Below are 16,941 nucleotides of genomic sequence, written 5' to 3' on the forward strand. Positions count from 1 at the left end.
GAGATAAAATAAAACTTGCGTTGCTTATTAACCTTTAAAGCGAACCTTTAACCCTGGCTGCTGGGGCAGAGCCCACCTGACTAGAAATCGGACTCTTCTCTGGTAAATAGCATAATGTGCGTGTAGGGTTTCCGACATTGATTTCTTGGTGGCGGGACTGGGTCTAGAGGCGGGGCTTTGTGGAGGGGGTAAGTATATGGGGCTCCTTCATGGGGGGGGGGGGGAGTCGGGCCTGCCACGGAAGTCAGGGTGAAAGGTTCCCTTTAAATAAATCATTGCCAATCACATCACAAATGCCATATATTGTTGCTAGCCCACGAAAGAATCCTTCCAGCCAGCAGCATATGGCAGTAGTCTTCGTAGTCTGCTGGCTCTGGTTTCCTCATAGCATGAATAGTCTGTTACAGCACACTAAGGGATGTGGCTGCAGCTATCTCCCTGCTTTACTATTCCCACTTTAAGCCCATCTACCTACCATTACTTGCTGCTCCTCTTCAGGATAATGGATAAAAGGCCATGCGCACTCTGCTAGGTGGGAGCCAGTATCCCACCCGCGGTCGTTATCAGGGGGCGGGGATTGGCAGCAGTGGACGGGGCTTACTGGAACGTACCCGAAACATTAATTTGCCGAGTCCAGAGCCTTGGTGGGCCAGGGAGCGCTTGCTACAGGTTGCACAGCTAGCATCGGAGGAGGGCAGGCGGCCAGCTGGGGGGAGCTGGGGCAGACAGCACATCTATCGTACGGATTCCTATGTCTAAGTTAAATGTGCAATTGTCTGTCAGCCAGAGCGCCCCCTAGCTGGCCAGGAGTGATGCGCCCTGTGCAATTGCACAGGTCGCACACCCCAAAGGCCGGCCCTGTCGCTAATGCATCAATTACCTCAGTAATACATGTACATATGTTCGATGCCTCATGCAGAAGGAACATTTAGCTCGGTCATGAAGGGGTTAATTGTTTTAGGATGACAATTGTGTGTTGAATATGCAAAAAAAAAAAGAGCATGTGGAGTCTCATTTAAGAGTCTTGAAACAGAGGACTAACCAGATATCCCTCCAGGAAGGACCAAGCCAAGTGGTGGCTCCTGTAGGGTAACCACCAAAAACCCCATATTAGGTGGCCTTATAAGTCAATGTAATGACAAGGGAAAAAACGATGCCAGGTATCCATCCGCAACTGTTTCGAGGTATTACTCTCATCATCTGTTTCTCTTAATTGTATGTTGAATATATTGTATGTAATACTGAACTATACTGTAGAAAGGCACTACAAGATAACCCATCAGCTCATGTACCTCAGTAATACAGGGTTTATGTCATAGCATTGTATGTTGAGTTTGATGTCAAGTTACAATGCTCGAGGAATGACCATTGTATGTTGAAAATATTGTAACCTGAGGCAATTAAAAGTTGGATTGACAAAAAGAAAACGTTTGGAGACTACTGTAGTCCAATAAGATGACTTTCATATCTATTCATCTGATCGCTCATACAATACCCCCCAACTAAGCTATGCTCACACTATGTATAAAAAATGGCAGTTCCTGTGAACAGCTGTCCCCATAAATGATCATTATTTAATGTTACCTATGGATGGAATTAAAGAGGAACTGCGGATAACAAAAACTTGTTTTCTATTAAAAGTACATTAAAAGTTACATAGATGTGTCTATACAATGTATTACCATACCTGTACAGTTCTGCCACACTGATAGCTGATAGAAATCCAGGAAGTGAAAAAAATGGCCCCTGTGCCAATTCACATATTCTCCTGCTCCTTCTGCTATCCTTCCTTAGGAGACAAATCTTCCATGCCTCTGTGTCACATTGTGTGTGTTTGCTGAGATCAGGCTGATGATGCAGACAGGTGGCAGAGCGTGATGTCCCAGGAGGCTTGGCTGGATCCCCCAATCCCCTGAGTGATTCACCATCTCTGACCGACCAGAAGCAGGTGTTGCACTGATTTTACTGCTTGGGGGACTGTGATGATCAGCTGAGGGAAAGCATTGCATTCTGGAAACTGCTCAACCAGGAAGGACAGAAACACAATACAGAACAAACCCCCCCCCCCCCCCCCCCAACAAATAGATTTATTTTTTTGACAGGTAAGTAAGTCTATATGCTATATGCAAAACAGAAATTGTTAATACAGTGTTTGAACATAGCCCTAATGTACTACCCATTCACAAGCAAATTTGTAGTCTGATGGTGCTCTTTCTACCTGTGATCTTCTCAATTATCAAAGGCTGTATTTAAGTATAAAAATAAATAGTAATAATTAAAAAAAAACTGTAAGGGTGCCAATGATCCTACTAGAAAATGTATCCTTTAATTTCTGCAGCAAGTTCAAGAAAGGTCACATAGGGTATTTTAATAAATTCATACATTATATAGTCTCCACAATCTAGAATATGTGTAAAGCTGTCGTTCCTCTTATACTCTGTGTGCTTTACTGAATCCTGCCTTTGTTAGATTTTCTGAAGCTATATGAACCTGAATCCATCTCCTTTTCTTTTTTTAGCCCTCCCACGTAACAGATTTCAGCATATTTCCTACATCTGTTAGGCTTACAGTTTGGGTATCATCCACATCCCATCTTTCCTTCTCTGTCTTTGACTTTGCATTTATATGACTTAATGTGTAGTACTGATACATTTTCTATTTTGCTGTCAGTCATCTGCTGCTGTAGCAATCTAGCAATATGTGCAAAACATATGCCATGGTACTAAACTTTGCTTAGATTTTGCTTTTTTTTTTCTGTAAGGCAACGCTAGCTATATCTCGTGTGTGGTGATAACATTATGTTTGGCAATATATTGTTTATATGTTTTTTATGCCATCATTTATGCTTGTGTGATGCTAAGTAATATTTATTCATACATCAATTATTGATCCTACTGCAGAATTCAAAATTGAGAGAATATATTTATTTAATTAATTTTTTTATTTATTTTTTAAATTTATTTTTCAAAATTAAAGATCTCATATTATGTATTTAGTGTTATGTAATTCTTTAAATGTTTCCTTTGATAAAACATTTTTAGGCCATGCTCACACAACGCAAGTTCCGTACTAATCACAGCCGTTGTTGCAACGGTCGCGATTGGTACAGAGCTTACGTTGTGCTGCAGGCTGAGGGAATTCCGTCCGGAGTGTATACACATGGTATACACTTTGGCCGGGACGCCTAGCAGCGCCACAGAAAACTGACATGTCAGTTTTCTGCGGCCGTTATTCTTTGAATAGAAAACCCTGTCAGTGCACACTATGGAGCGAGCGGCTCTGGCCGCATGCTACATAGTGTGCAGTGGGGAGTTCTGATGCGGGAGCACACGGATAAGCCCGCATCAGAACTCTGCAGCGCTAAATATCATCCAACCGGGATGATCTTTTCTAAGACTGGCCGTTCCGTTACCCGGCCGGTCTCATACTACATGTGAACATAGCCTTACTGTGTATTTTTCTCTTTTGGGGGTCATGGGAGGGAAGAGATTTAAAGTGTCACTGTCGTTTCACAAAACATTTGACATCACAGAGATATGTCAAAAGTTTTGATTGGTCTGGGTCTGGGTGTTCAGTCCCACACCAATTGGGAGATAGAGACGGGAGAAGACCGCATGGTCCTCTCCCAGCTCTGTGTCACATGATCAGTCGGACTTATCAGTCAGGCTATATAGAGCTCCATTATAACCCCGACTGATCACATGACACAGAACCAGGAGAGGAGTGTGCTTAGCATGGTCTTATCTCCCGATCTGTTCTGGTCTGAACACTCAGACCCAGACCGATCAAAAAATTTCCCTATGACATGTCAAAGGTTTTGTGAAATGCCAGTAACACTTTAAGCAGAAAACCTGCTCAGGATCATATTCTTCAAGAAAGGTTTGAGAAGCAGTTACATGTTGTAGTGTTTGTTTTGGTTATTTCTTCTTTACAGGGTATAGAGTTTCTATCATTTGAAAAGTAAAATAATACTTTTAACATGTACTTGAGATATGTAAAAAAAAAAAAAAAAGAACAGAAACAACACAGTAAAACACTAGCGCATGTAAACAATTGGGAAATAGAACATACTAGAGCAGTGTTTCTCAACTCCAGTCCTCTGCTGCTGGGGAGCACTGGGATAGGTGAGTAGGATTTTGTTATTTTTAACAAAGGGGGGGGGGGGGTGATGCTGCACAGAGGGGCTATTGAGGGGATGCTGCAGAGGGGGGATGCTACACAGGGGGCTATGGAGGGGATGCTGCAGAGGGGGGATGCTACACAGGGGGGCTATGGAGGGGATGCTACACAGGGGGGCTATGGAGGGGATGCTACACAGGGGGGCTATGGAGGGGATGCTACACAGGGGGGCTATGGAGGGGATGCTACACAGGGGGGCTATGGAGGGGATGCTACACAGGGGGGCTATGGGGGGGATGCTACACAGGGGGCTATGGAGAGGATGCTACACAGGGGGGCAATGGGGGGATGCTGCAGAGGGGGGATGCTACACAGGGGGGCTATGGAGGGAATGCTACACAGGGGGGCTATGGAGGGGATGCTACACAGGGGGCTATGGAGGGGATGCTGCAGAGGGGGCTATGGAGAGGATGCTACACAGAGGGGCTATGGAGGGGATTCTACACAGGGGGGCTATGGGGGGATGCTACACAGAGGGGCTATGGGGGGATGCTGCACAGGGGGCTATGGAGGGGATGCTACACAGAGGGGCTATGGGGGGATGCTACATAGGGGGGCTATGGGGGATGCTACACAGGGGGGCTATGGGGGGTGCTGCAGAGGGGGCTATGGAGAGGATACTACACAGAGGGGCTATGAAGGGGATGCTACACAGGGGGGACTATGGGGGGATGCTACACAGAGGGGCTATGGAGGGGATACTACACAGGGGGTCTATGGGGGATGCTACACAGGGGGGCTATGGGGGATGCTGCACAGGTGGCTATGGAGGGGATGCTACACAGGGGGGCCATGGAGGGGATGCTACAGAGGAGGGGGGCTATGGATAGGATGCTACAGAGGAGGGGGGCTATAGGAGGGATTCTACACAGGGGGCTGTGGAGGGGATGCTACAGAGGGGTATATACGGAGGGGATGCTACAGAGGGGGCTATATACTGTGGGTCTATATATATATATATATATATATATATATATAGGGGATGCTACAGAGGGGACTATATATATGGAGGGGTTGCTACTGAGGGGGGTATATATATGGAGGGGATGCTACTGAGGGGTATATATATATGGGGGATGCTACAGAGGGGGTATATAAATGGGGGATGCTACAGAGGGGACTATATACATGGGGGGATGCTACTGAGGAAGCACAGTTACTGTGTGAAGCAGATGTGGACTTTGTATAGATGGACTTTGAGGATGATGCTGGAGTGAGGAGTCGAAAATGTCTGTCTGGCAGATCCTGTGGGGACGTGTCATGGCCGGGGAAGTCTTCATGATGGCCGGAGCCAGATGGAGAGGAGAAGGAAAAATTAACAACTCTGATTTAGCAAAACATCCCTCATAGAGAGAAGCCGCCTCCTGTAAGTCCTCATGGAGAGAAGCCGCCTCCTGTAAGTCCTTGTCATTATCAGCTGTCACATAGACAGCAGCCTCCTGTATGGCAGAGCTTAGTGGTTTGGGGACAGGGCTAGAGGGAGCTTGGTTAGCAAGGGGCCCACAATTTCTGAACAGCCCGGGGTCCATGGTATCCTTAATCCCCCCCTGGTTGCACTGATTCCTCTAATTGTGCAGAAGTGTGCAGTGAAATTAGGGCTGTGTTCACACATGTTGGAGTGTCATTGCAGTACTGCAGCGTATTCACAAAAATGATGCAGTAACACAAGTAAATAATGCTAAACGGCAGAGAGGATCAGAGCCTTATTGTGGGGCTCAACTTCAAAGATAACAGATGCTTGATCATAATATGTGCGTGGAAATGAAAAGAAAAAAAAATCGAAAAGTTCTTTACTTTATTCCAATATCAGAGTTACAGGTAGAAAATACAGCGTGCTGTGTGGTGTTACAGGTAGAGAATACAGTGTGCTGTGTGGTGTTACAGGTAGAGAATACAGTGCGCTGTGTGGTGTTATAGGTAGAGAATACATTGTGCTGTTTGGTGTTACAGGTAGAAAATACAGTGTGCTGTGTGGTGTTACAGGTAGAGAATACAGTGTGCTGTGTGGTGTTACAGGTAGAGAATACAACGTGCTGTGTGGTGTTACAGGTAGAGAATACAGCGTGCTGTGTGGGAGGGACCACAACGAAATCATAAATTACTGCAAATAATTCAGTAACAATGACTCTAGGTTCACACTATGTAACTGTGCGGCTGTATTTGCGGTTGTAATTGTGCGGCAGTATTTTTGGTGGTTAATGCGTACGCTGGAAAGTATACGATATACGGCTGCACAGTGCACACTATGTATGAATCTACGGCCCTATCGTAAACTGACCCGTAAAAAATGAACAAGACCATTGTTTGCGGCTGGAAATGCGGCCGTGGATTGACAGGTGGTCCGTACGGAGTACTTAAAAAATAGCCGGCAATGATGCCGAATGCCGATGCCTCTAATAGTTAATATATTAAATTAATAAAACACATTTTCTTTGTAATAAAGTCCCTTTCGTTGTTCAATAATTTAATTCTAATGAATCCATCATTGTGCAATTAAATATACTGTTAAAATAAATATATATATATATATATATATATATATATATATATATATAAATAAATGTATATTTATATATATATTAATTTTTTTGACAGTATATTTAATTGCACAATAATGGATTCGTTAGAATTAAATTATTGAACCACGAGACTGATTTTATTTCAACGAAAATGTGTTTTATTAATTAAATATTAATTAGTACAGGAAGCTCCAGTAAGCCGTTAATTCATATTGCCGGCAATAGAGCTTTCTGTACTAATCATCACTTTACTTTAATTAAAACATCAAATGTTTCTTCTAATTATGTTATCACAATAGCATTATTAGAAGAAACATTTAGAATTATATGTGCGCTCAGCTGATTGGCTGATCGGCTGAGCGCACATATAAAGAGCCGGTCCCCAGCACAGTGACTTCATTGTGCTGCGGACCAGCAAAGAGACAACATCGGGGTGAGTATAGAGCTCTCCCCACCCCCTCCCCAGCACTGCACCCCTCCCAGCAAGGAAGGGGGGTCACTTAACCCCTTCCTTGCTGGGATGGGTGCAGTCTGACATCAGTCTGGCCCCCAAGGGGTTAAGGGGGATACAATACATCCTCCCTTAACCCCTTGGGGGCCAGACTGTAAGCAGCGATCTGTAAAGATGCTGCATACTGTAGGGTGCACAACACCGCTCACAATGATGGGTGTTGTGCTCCTGTTTGTGTGTTTTTTGTGTGTTTCGTCCTTTTTGTTTTTCAGATATCGGTATCCTGGGCATTACGTCGGATTACGTGGACTACGTCGATGAGGGGGTGGGGAGGGGGTGGGGAGGGGGTGGGGAGAGCTCTATACTCACCCCGATGTGTCCTCTTCGCTGGTCCGCAGCACAATGAAGTCACTGTGCTGCGGACCCGCTAATTATATGTACGCTCAGCCGATCAGCCAATCAGCTGAGCGCACATATAATTCTAAATGTTTCTTCTAATAATACTATTGTGATAACATAATTAGAAGAAACATTTGATGTTTTAATTAAAGTAAAGTGATGATTAGTACAGAATGCTCTATTGCCGGCAATATGAATTAACGGCTTACTGGAGCTTCCTGTACTAATTAATATTTAATTAATAAAACACATTTACGTTGAAATAAAATCAGTTTCGTTGTTCAATAATTTAATTTAAATGAATCCATCATTTTGCAATTAAATATACTGTCAAAAAATAAATATATATATAAATATACATTTATTTATATATATATTTATTTTAACAGTATATTTAATTGCAAAATGATGGAATCGTTTAAATTTAATTATTGAACAATGAAAGGGACTTTATTACAACGAAAATGTGTTTTATTAATTCAATATATTAAACATGAGAGGCATCGGCATCGGCATACTGCAGAGGATCGCAAACCCCGGTAATAGCGATTCATGTAAACTGTTTCCCTGCTTTCCCAGATGCATCCAGAGGTGTTTGCATCACTTTCTTAAGATTTTATTTGTTATTTTTAGTTGAACCAGATTTCCAAGTAAATGACCGTATGTTTTCAGCCGCATGTCTATTTTTTCCCACGGCTGTAGTTTCATCCGCACATTTACAGCCGCATAAAAAATACAGCCGCACACATACATAGTGTGAACCCAGCCTGAAACTGCAATATATGAACACAGTCTAGATATTCTGCAACAGCTTTGGGCGGGGAATAGGCAGGATGAAGGACTGTGATGAACATCTGAGGGAAAGCATTGCATTCTGGAACCTGTAGTACTGTGTACAACTGATAAACCAGGAAGCTCAAGAACACAAAACAGAACAAACCCCCCCCAAAACAAATGGATTTTTGGCAGTTTCAAAAATGGAATAGATAGGTAAGTAATGTTTTATGTTTCTAAGAAGTTCCATTTTTTTAACCTCTACCTGGAGTTGCCCTTTAACCCCTTAAGGTCAAAGCCAATTTTCGTTTTTGCACTTTTGCTTTTTCCACTTTATGTTTAAAAGGCCATAGCACTTTCATTTTTTCACCGAGAGACCCATATCAGCCCTTTTTTTTTTTTGCGAAACCAATTGTACTTTGCATTGACAGGCATTATTTTTCCATAAAATATGCTGCGAAACCGGAAAAAAATCATTTGCGCTGTCAAATTGAAAAAAAAACAAAACGGAATTAGTTTGGATTTTCTGGAGTTTTACATTTACGCCGTTCGCCCTGGGATAAAACTTGTTATGCAAGTTCCTCAAGTCGTTACGATTACAACGATATGTAACATGTATAACTTTTATTGTATTTGATGGCTTTTAAAAAATTCAAACCATTGTTAACAAATATATGTTCCTTAAAATCGCTCTATAACCATGCTTATAGCGCTTTTATCCTTTGGTCTATGGGGTTGTGTGAGGTGTAATTTTTTGCACCATAATCTTTACTTTCAATCTGTACCTTGTTTGCGCATATGCGACTTTTTGATCACTTTTTATTAAAATTTTTCTGGATTTGATGCAACCAAAAATGCGCAATTTTGCACTCTGGAATATTTTTGCGCTTGCGCCTTTAACCGTGCGAGATCAGGAATGTGATAATTTAATAGTTTGGGCAATTACATGCGCACCGTTACTAAATATGTTTGTTTATTTGTTAATTTATTTATTTATATTTATAAAATGGAAAAAGGGGGGTGATTTGGACTTTTATTAGGGGAAGGGATTTTTTTATTAATAAAAAACTTTTTTACGTGTTTTTTTTTTTTTTTTACATTAACTAGAAGTCCCCCTGGGGGACTTGTATATACACAGCACTGATCTCTTATAGAGATCAATGCTGTGTATGTACACAGCAAAGATCCATTAGATCGGTGATATATTGCACTGGCCTGCAGGCCAGTTCAATGTATTGCCAAGTCAAGATCAGCGTCATTGCGACGGTGAGGCCCGGCACGGGCAGAAGAACGGATCTCCCCCCCGCAATGCCATATCCGTCCCACTAGACACCAGGGACGTGAGGTCTGAAGCACTTCAATGCAGCTGTCAGGTTTGACAGCTGCATTGAAGTGCTTAATTAGCCGGCACAGCAACGGGACATGCACCGCCTAATAGAGGCACATATCAGCTGGGAGCAGCGCCGTTCATAGCGGGGTCCCGGCGGGACCCCTCTCTGAACTCACCCCGTGGCACCATGATGTACCAGGTACGTCATGGGTCGCTAAGGGGTTAAGGGCTATGTTCACACAATGGGACAGCCGTCAAAAAGACGGACATCTTTAAATTAAGATGGTTTCACTGGTAATAGTTGCCCAAGGGCACAACCTGCAAATTGTCTAAAATGATAGTGTGGGCTGCTCTTGGTTTTGTAGTAAAGGAAGCAGGCAAAACACTGGGATTGTAGAATACAAAATGGTATTTATTTAAAGTTACTGTACCACCAGGCCCAGGCTGAAACACTGGAGGCGAGCCGACCCACCCTTAGTGGGAAGAAACCCTAGTCCCTCTATGATAGGGTTCCATTGATTCTAATGGAGTCACGTCATGGAGGGGCTAGGGTTTCTTCCCACTAAGGGTGGGCAACTCGCCTCCAGTGCTTCAGCCTGGGCCTGGTGGTACAGTCACTTTAACAAGTTTATTCTTCAAGAGAAGTGTGGCTCACCCCACTAGAACTCAATGCACCAGGTCAATGATAAATCCATCTACCTATCAGGAGTAATACAAGGTGGGACAAAAAAAAAAAAAAAAATGTATCCAATCCACTAGGGTATATGAGATAGTAAATATGAATAAATATATTATACAAAATTCAATAAGCAAATAGTGCATGTAATAGACAATGATCCTACACCGCAAGGCCCTTGTGGAGATAATATGTGCTTGAATATAAAAGGTCATATGCACAATATTAAATAAAATGAAATAAGAAATAGGAAAACCATATAAAATATTGAGCACAGCTTCGATGCCCTTGAAACCTTTATCGCTAGGGGTAAGTTACTGGTGCTATATAGATGTAAATTATTTACAGCATACAAATTAATATGGTAGTATAAAAGTTAAACAGATAAGATATATGCAAAAATACAAAAATATGTGTAATTAGTACAATGTACCTGGAAGTAGGGAAACCAGCCCGATATATAAGAGAGTGTTGGAGGCAACAATGCACATGTGCAGCGCCCAATGACAAATATATAGGTGAATTTGCCTCCTCTTGTGAGACAATGGCACCACCCATAATGCTAGGTGGTACAGCTTCCAACAGCCCAGACAAACATAACGAATAAAAGCCATGCATTCATGTCGGGAGGTACAAACCTATATATCATAGCCAGATAGCATAAAAGCTAATGGTATCCAAAAGACAATACAAATAAATATATACCCAAGTACTAACCATATTATGAGAGACCCCTATTCCTATACAAGCGGGAACAGTTGCTAACAGAGTGTTAGCAGATTAGATTATTTACTCCTTTTAAATTGATTATTTACTGCTTATTAGTGTTGCATAATCAGCTAGCACTTTGTCAGTTTGTATTCACATGTGTGTTGTTGCACTGCACTTTAATAACTTTTTTTTAATCTTTATTTATCTACCTTTGTTACATATATAAACATATAGACTACATACCATTACATCATATACATTACATAAAAAGGTAAAAAAAAAAAAAACTATCCCCACCTATGTAGACATCACAAAAAAAACCATAAACAACGCTATAAGCGCTACTTACTTACCGGCTGCGGCCATGTTCACATGGCGTATAACACCGGCCGTTCAGTGTACCAGCCGGATCACAGAATGGCCGGTGTTACTGAAGATTATCCCGGCCGGTACTACTATGTGTATACACTCCGGCCAGGATTCCCTCTAACTGCACTGCACATACTGTAGGTTGTGTATTAATCATGGCCGTTGGTGCACATCGGCAACAACGGCCGTGATTAATTAACATTTTACATTGTGTGGACATAGCCTGCTACTGTGTATATACTGAGGGAGGACCTATTACCTGCACAGCGGGAGGCAGACCTGGGATCTGCCGTTCCTGTCAATTCCCTCAGTATTTGGTATTTTAAGTGTTTTTATCCTTATCAGGACAGTTTAGTTTGTTTGTGTACTTACATTTTCTTTAATAAAGCATTGTTTTAATCTATCTGGTGTGCCAGTTGTGCCTACAGTGCATTAACCTTTTCTTTGCTTGTGTTGTCATTTATACTTATATACTGGCACTGAACTCCTAGGCTCTTACCATAATGGTTGTGCATGCCCAACCCTATCTAGTTTATAGAACTAAGATTCATGATGGAATTAGATGTGTCTACTTTGTTTTCCCTATCTTGGGTTGGGGCTTATGTTGATCTCCTAGATCAATTCAGTGATCAACTGATATATTTTCTTTATGATTAATTTATTTAATATTATGTTCTTTTAATAGAATATGCCATTTCTTTAAGAAGTCTCCACTAAATACTAAACATCCAGCTGATTTTTGTATGGAGAGCCCTTGAGGTATAACTCCTTTATCTGGTGACTGGTGAGAGGTGTGTTACTCATGTTGAAGAATATGCAACAGCTTCAGCTTATGTTGGAGGACTTATGTTATACAGACAGCAGGTGGCACTGTGTTAAGTATTAATGTCTTTTATGTGCATTGCTCTGCTTTATGTTCTCTCTGTTACCTCTCTCTTGTATCCTCCATGTTGAAAAGAACATATGTTAAGTCTGTTATGGTTGCTGTGTATCTCCAATAAAGAACACAACTAATATACTTCCACAAATGTCTGTGTGCTGATGCTTCAACTCCAGATAGCTGCAATCTGCAACAGGTTATGGGCCCAGGACACAGGACACAGAAAGCCAATAACCCAGACACAGACAAGAAAGCAGCAGAAACTTCCAGAGGTCCTCAGCTCCTGAAAACAAGAAAAAAGGGTCTGACTTATAAAGGAGAGGAACAGCAAAATGGCCAGCAGCTCAGAGCTCAGACTTACAGCGGCCAAACTGAACAATGAGAATTATCAGCTATGGAAGTTTAAAGTGGAAATCTTGTTATCCAGGGATGACTTGTGGGAGGTTATTACTACAGAGAGACCACAGATCAATTACCAGGAATGGGACAAGAAGAACAGACAGGCAAGGGCCACCATAAGTCTGTTAGTGGAGGATGACCAGCTAATTCATAAAGACATGAGAAAACAGCAAAGGGTATGTGGGATGCATTACAAAAGCTGCATGAAAGATCCAGTTTAAACAGCAAGTTATTTTTGCTCAGAAAACTGTACAGAATGAGATTTAGTAAAGAAAAAGACATGCAAGAGCACATAAATGCAATGCTGGAAGTGGGTGAAGAAATAAAAGACAGTCACGTTGCAGCCATATTGTTATGCAGTTTACCTGACTCATACAGTGCACTGATAAATGCGCTGGAGACAAGACCTGAGGAAGATCTGACCCTAGAATTTGTAAAGACTCGGTTAATAGATGAATTCCAGAGAAGAAAGGAAATTGTGCATGAATCCACAGACACTGATGCTGGAATAGCTCTTAAAGCTGCAGATACACGATTTCAGAAGAAGGAAACCAGGGCATGTTTCAGATGCCACAAGCAGGGACACATAAAGAAAGATTGCACAATATGGAAGGAAGAACAGCAGAAACAAATTCCAAAAGGGACTAGACAAAAGGTCAAAGCTACTATATCGCACCCACATGTAGATAACTGGAATGGTACATTCAAAGTGACAAATAGTTAAAAATTGCAAAGCTGGTGCATTGATTCAGGTGCAACAAGTCACATGACAAGCAATAGGAACTTCTTCAAAGAGCTTGACATAACCAAAAGGGAAATGATCTATCTTGCAGATGGAAGCAGCATAAATGCAGAAGGAACTGGAAATGAAATCTTAGTGTGCCCAAGTAAAAATTGAGGCAATTTAGCCATACTAATGCAGGATGTACTATACGTTCCCAGTCTGGAAGGTGGACTGTTATTGGTGAAACACTTAACAGCTAAAGGACTTACTGTCAAATTCCAAGGTGATGAGTGTGCTATACTGCATGGAAAGCAGGTGATAGCCAGTGCCAACATAAATGAGCACTTATATAACCTTAACACAGTGACAGAACAGGTAAAACTATGCACACATGGACACAATGACTGTATCCACATGTGGCATAGACGATTAGGCCACAGGCATCCTGACAGTATACAGGAATTATAGAAAAGGAACCTAACAAAGGATCTTAAATTGTCCAGTTGTTCAAACACCATCAGGTGTGAATGTTGCATTAAATCCAAAGCTACAAGGGCAACACTTCCCAAAGCAAGTGAAAACAGAGCCTCAAGACCACTTGATATTATACATAGTGATGTATGTGGTCCAATGAGACTAAACATTCCCGGTGGAAACAGATATATAGTGACCTTTATAGACGACTATTCAAGGTACACAGTTATTTACCTAATGAAAAACAAGAGTGAAGTTTTGGATAAGCTACAAGACTACTTAGCAAAGACAAGCAACAAGTTTCAAAGGAAACCTCTGATGCTGCGAAGTGATAGTCAAGGTGAATTCACTGCACACAAAATTGAAAGCTTTCTAAATCAACATGGCATAGAGCATCAAAAGACAGTCCCCTACACGCCAGAGCAAAATGGGGCAGCTGAAAGGAAGAACAGAACCCTGACTGAAATGATCAGATGCATGCTAACAGATTCTGGACTACATGAGAAATATTGGGGCGCAGCTGCAATGACTGCCGCTTATTTGCAGAACAGACTTTTCTCTAAAACCCCGTATGAAGTGTGGCATGGTGAGAAGCCAAGTGTAAAACACATAAGAGTGTTTGGTTGCAAAGCATTCATGTATATCCCAGAAGAGAAACGACACCAAACTCGAGAACAGAGCAGTGGAGGGACTTCTAGTTGGATACAGTGTCCTAGACCCCAAAACAGAAAGAGTTGCTATTAGCAACAGTGTCACTTTTGTTGAAGAATTAAAGGACGGTGTGATGACTACATTGGAATCAAGAACAGAACAGGAAAGTGACGGTAATGAGACTATAACTGCATCCTCTGAACAACTAGTTGAAGTCAATACAAACCCAGATACCATGAGTGAGATGACACAACCGATCTCAGATACAGAACCAAGGCGTTCAATTAGAAAAAACAAGGGTAAAGCACCAGTGCGTCTGTCATACAAGGCGAGTACAGTTAGCATTCATGAACCCGCATCCTGGGAACAAGTGTCCAAGCTTCTGGACAGGGAAGCCAGTAAGTGGATAAAGGCAGCAAAAGAAGAAATTAAATCTTTGCATGACACTAAAACGTGGGCGCTGACAGAACTGTCAACAGGAAGAAAAGCTATTGGCTGTAAATGGACTTTCAAAGTTAAATACAATGCTGAAGGCACCATTAAACAATATAAAGCAAGACTAGTTGCCAAGGGGTCACTCTCAAAAATATGGAGAAGACTACGAAGAGACATTCGCTCCAGTGGTTAAACACGCTACAATCAGAACTCTACTCTCGTTAGCAGCTACCAATAAGATGCAGGTGAAATATTTTGATGTAAAAACAGCGTTCTTACATAGGGAATTAACTTAAGACATTTACATGGAACAACCGCCAGGATTCAAAGACGAGCAAACGACCAGACCTGGTATGTCAACTTCAGAAAAGTATATATGGTCTGAAACAGGCAGCCAGAGCGTGGAATGTAAAATTAAATGAGGTCCTTACCAATGAGGACTTTCAATGGAGTAAGGCAGACCCCTGCCTGTATACAAAGAGACTGACAGATGGATTTTTGTGCTTATTTAGTCTGTTTTGAGCAAAAAGGGGAAGAAGAAGGAATACTACAAACTTGAATCTGAACTTTGAGACCAAAGATCTTGGAAATATAAGCAACTATCTTGGCATTCAGATCGAAAGGGGGGAAGATGGGAGTTTTCTTCTAGATCAGAAGCACAAAATTCAGGAAATAATTGACACTTTTGGATTGGAAGATGCAAAAGCAGTGAAGTCTCCCATGGAAACCAACTACCTGAAGGAAATGAACAAGTACTTTGCTACCGAATGATAACCAGTACAGAAGGGCCATAGGAAAATTGCTATATATTACTGCTACAAGACCTGATATCGCAGCAACCGTAGGAATTCTATGCAGAAAAACCTCAATGCCATGTCAGCTGGATTGGAATGGCGTAAAGAGAGTCATACGCTTTTTAACCCCTTAGCGACCCATGACGTATCTGATACGTCATGGTGCCGCGGGGGGTGTTCAGAGCAGGGTCCCGCCGGGACCCCGCTATGAACGGCGCTGATCCCGGCTGACATGTGCAGCCGGGCAGTGCCTCTGTTAGCCGGCGCGGGTCCCGTTGCCGCGCCGGCTAATTAAGCACTTCAATGCAGCTGTCAAACCTGACAGCTGCATTGAAGTGCTTTATGCACACTATCCCTGGTGTCTAGTGGGTAGGATCTCCCCCCCCGCGATGCGATCGCGGGGGGGAGATCCGTTCTTCTGCCCGTGCCGGGCCTCAGCGTCGGAATGACGCTGATCCCGGCTCGGCAATAGATTGCTATGGCCTGCAGCAGGCCATAGCAATCTATGACCGATCTCAGGGATCTTTGCTGTGTATATACACAGCATTGATCTCTATGAGAGATCAGTGCTGTCTATATACAAGCCCCCCAGGGGGGCTTCTAGTCCATGTAAAAAAAAAAGTAAAAAAGTGTTTTTATTAATAAAAAATCCCCTCCCCTAATAAAAGTCCAAATCACCCCCCTTTTCCCATTTTATAAATATAAATTAATAAATAAATAAATAAACATATTTAGTATCGCCGCACACGTAATCGCCCGAACTATTAATTAATCACATTCCTGATCTCGCACGGTAAACGGCGTCAGCGCAAAAAAATTCCAAAGTGCAAAATTGCGCATTTTTGGTCGCATCAAATCCAGAAAAAATGTAATAAAAAGTGATCAAAAAGTCATATATGCGCAATCAAGGTACCGATAGAAAGAACGCATCATGGCGCAAAAAATTACACCTCACACAGCCCCATAGACCAAAGGATAAAAGCGCTATAAGAGCCTGGGAATGGAGCGATTTTAAGGAACATATATTTGTTAACAACGGTTTGAATTTTTTACAGGTCATCCGATACAATATAAGTTATACATGTTATATATCATAGTAATCGTAACGACTTGAGGAACATGCATAACAAGTCAGTTTTACCATGGGACGAACGGCGTAAATGCAAAACTCCCCGA

This window comes from Dendropsophus ebraccatus, chromosome 6 (assembly GCF_027789765.1).
Source record: "Dendropsophus ebraccatus isolate aDenEbr1 chromosome 6, aDenEbr1.pat, whole genome shotgun sequence".
Lineage (NCBI taxonomy): Eukaryota > Metazoa > Chordata > Amphibia > Anura > Hylidae > Dendropsophus > Dendropsophus ebraccatus.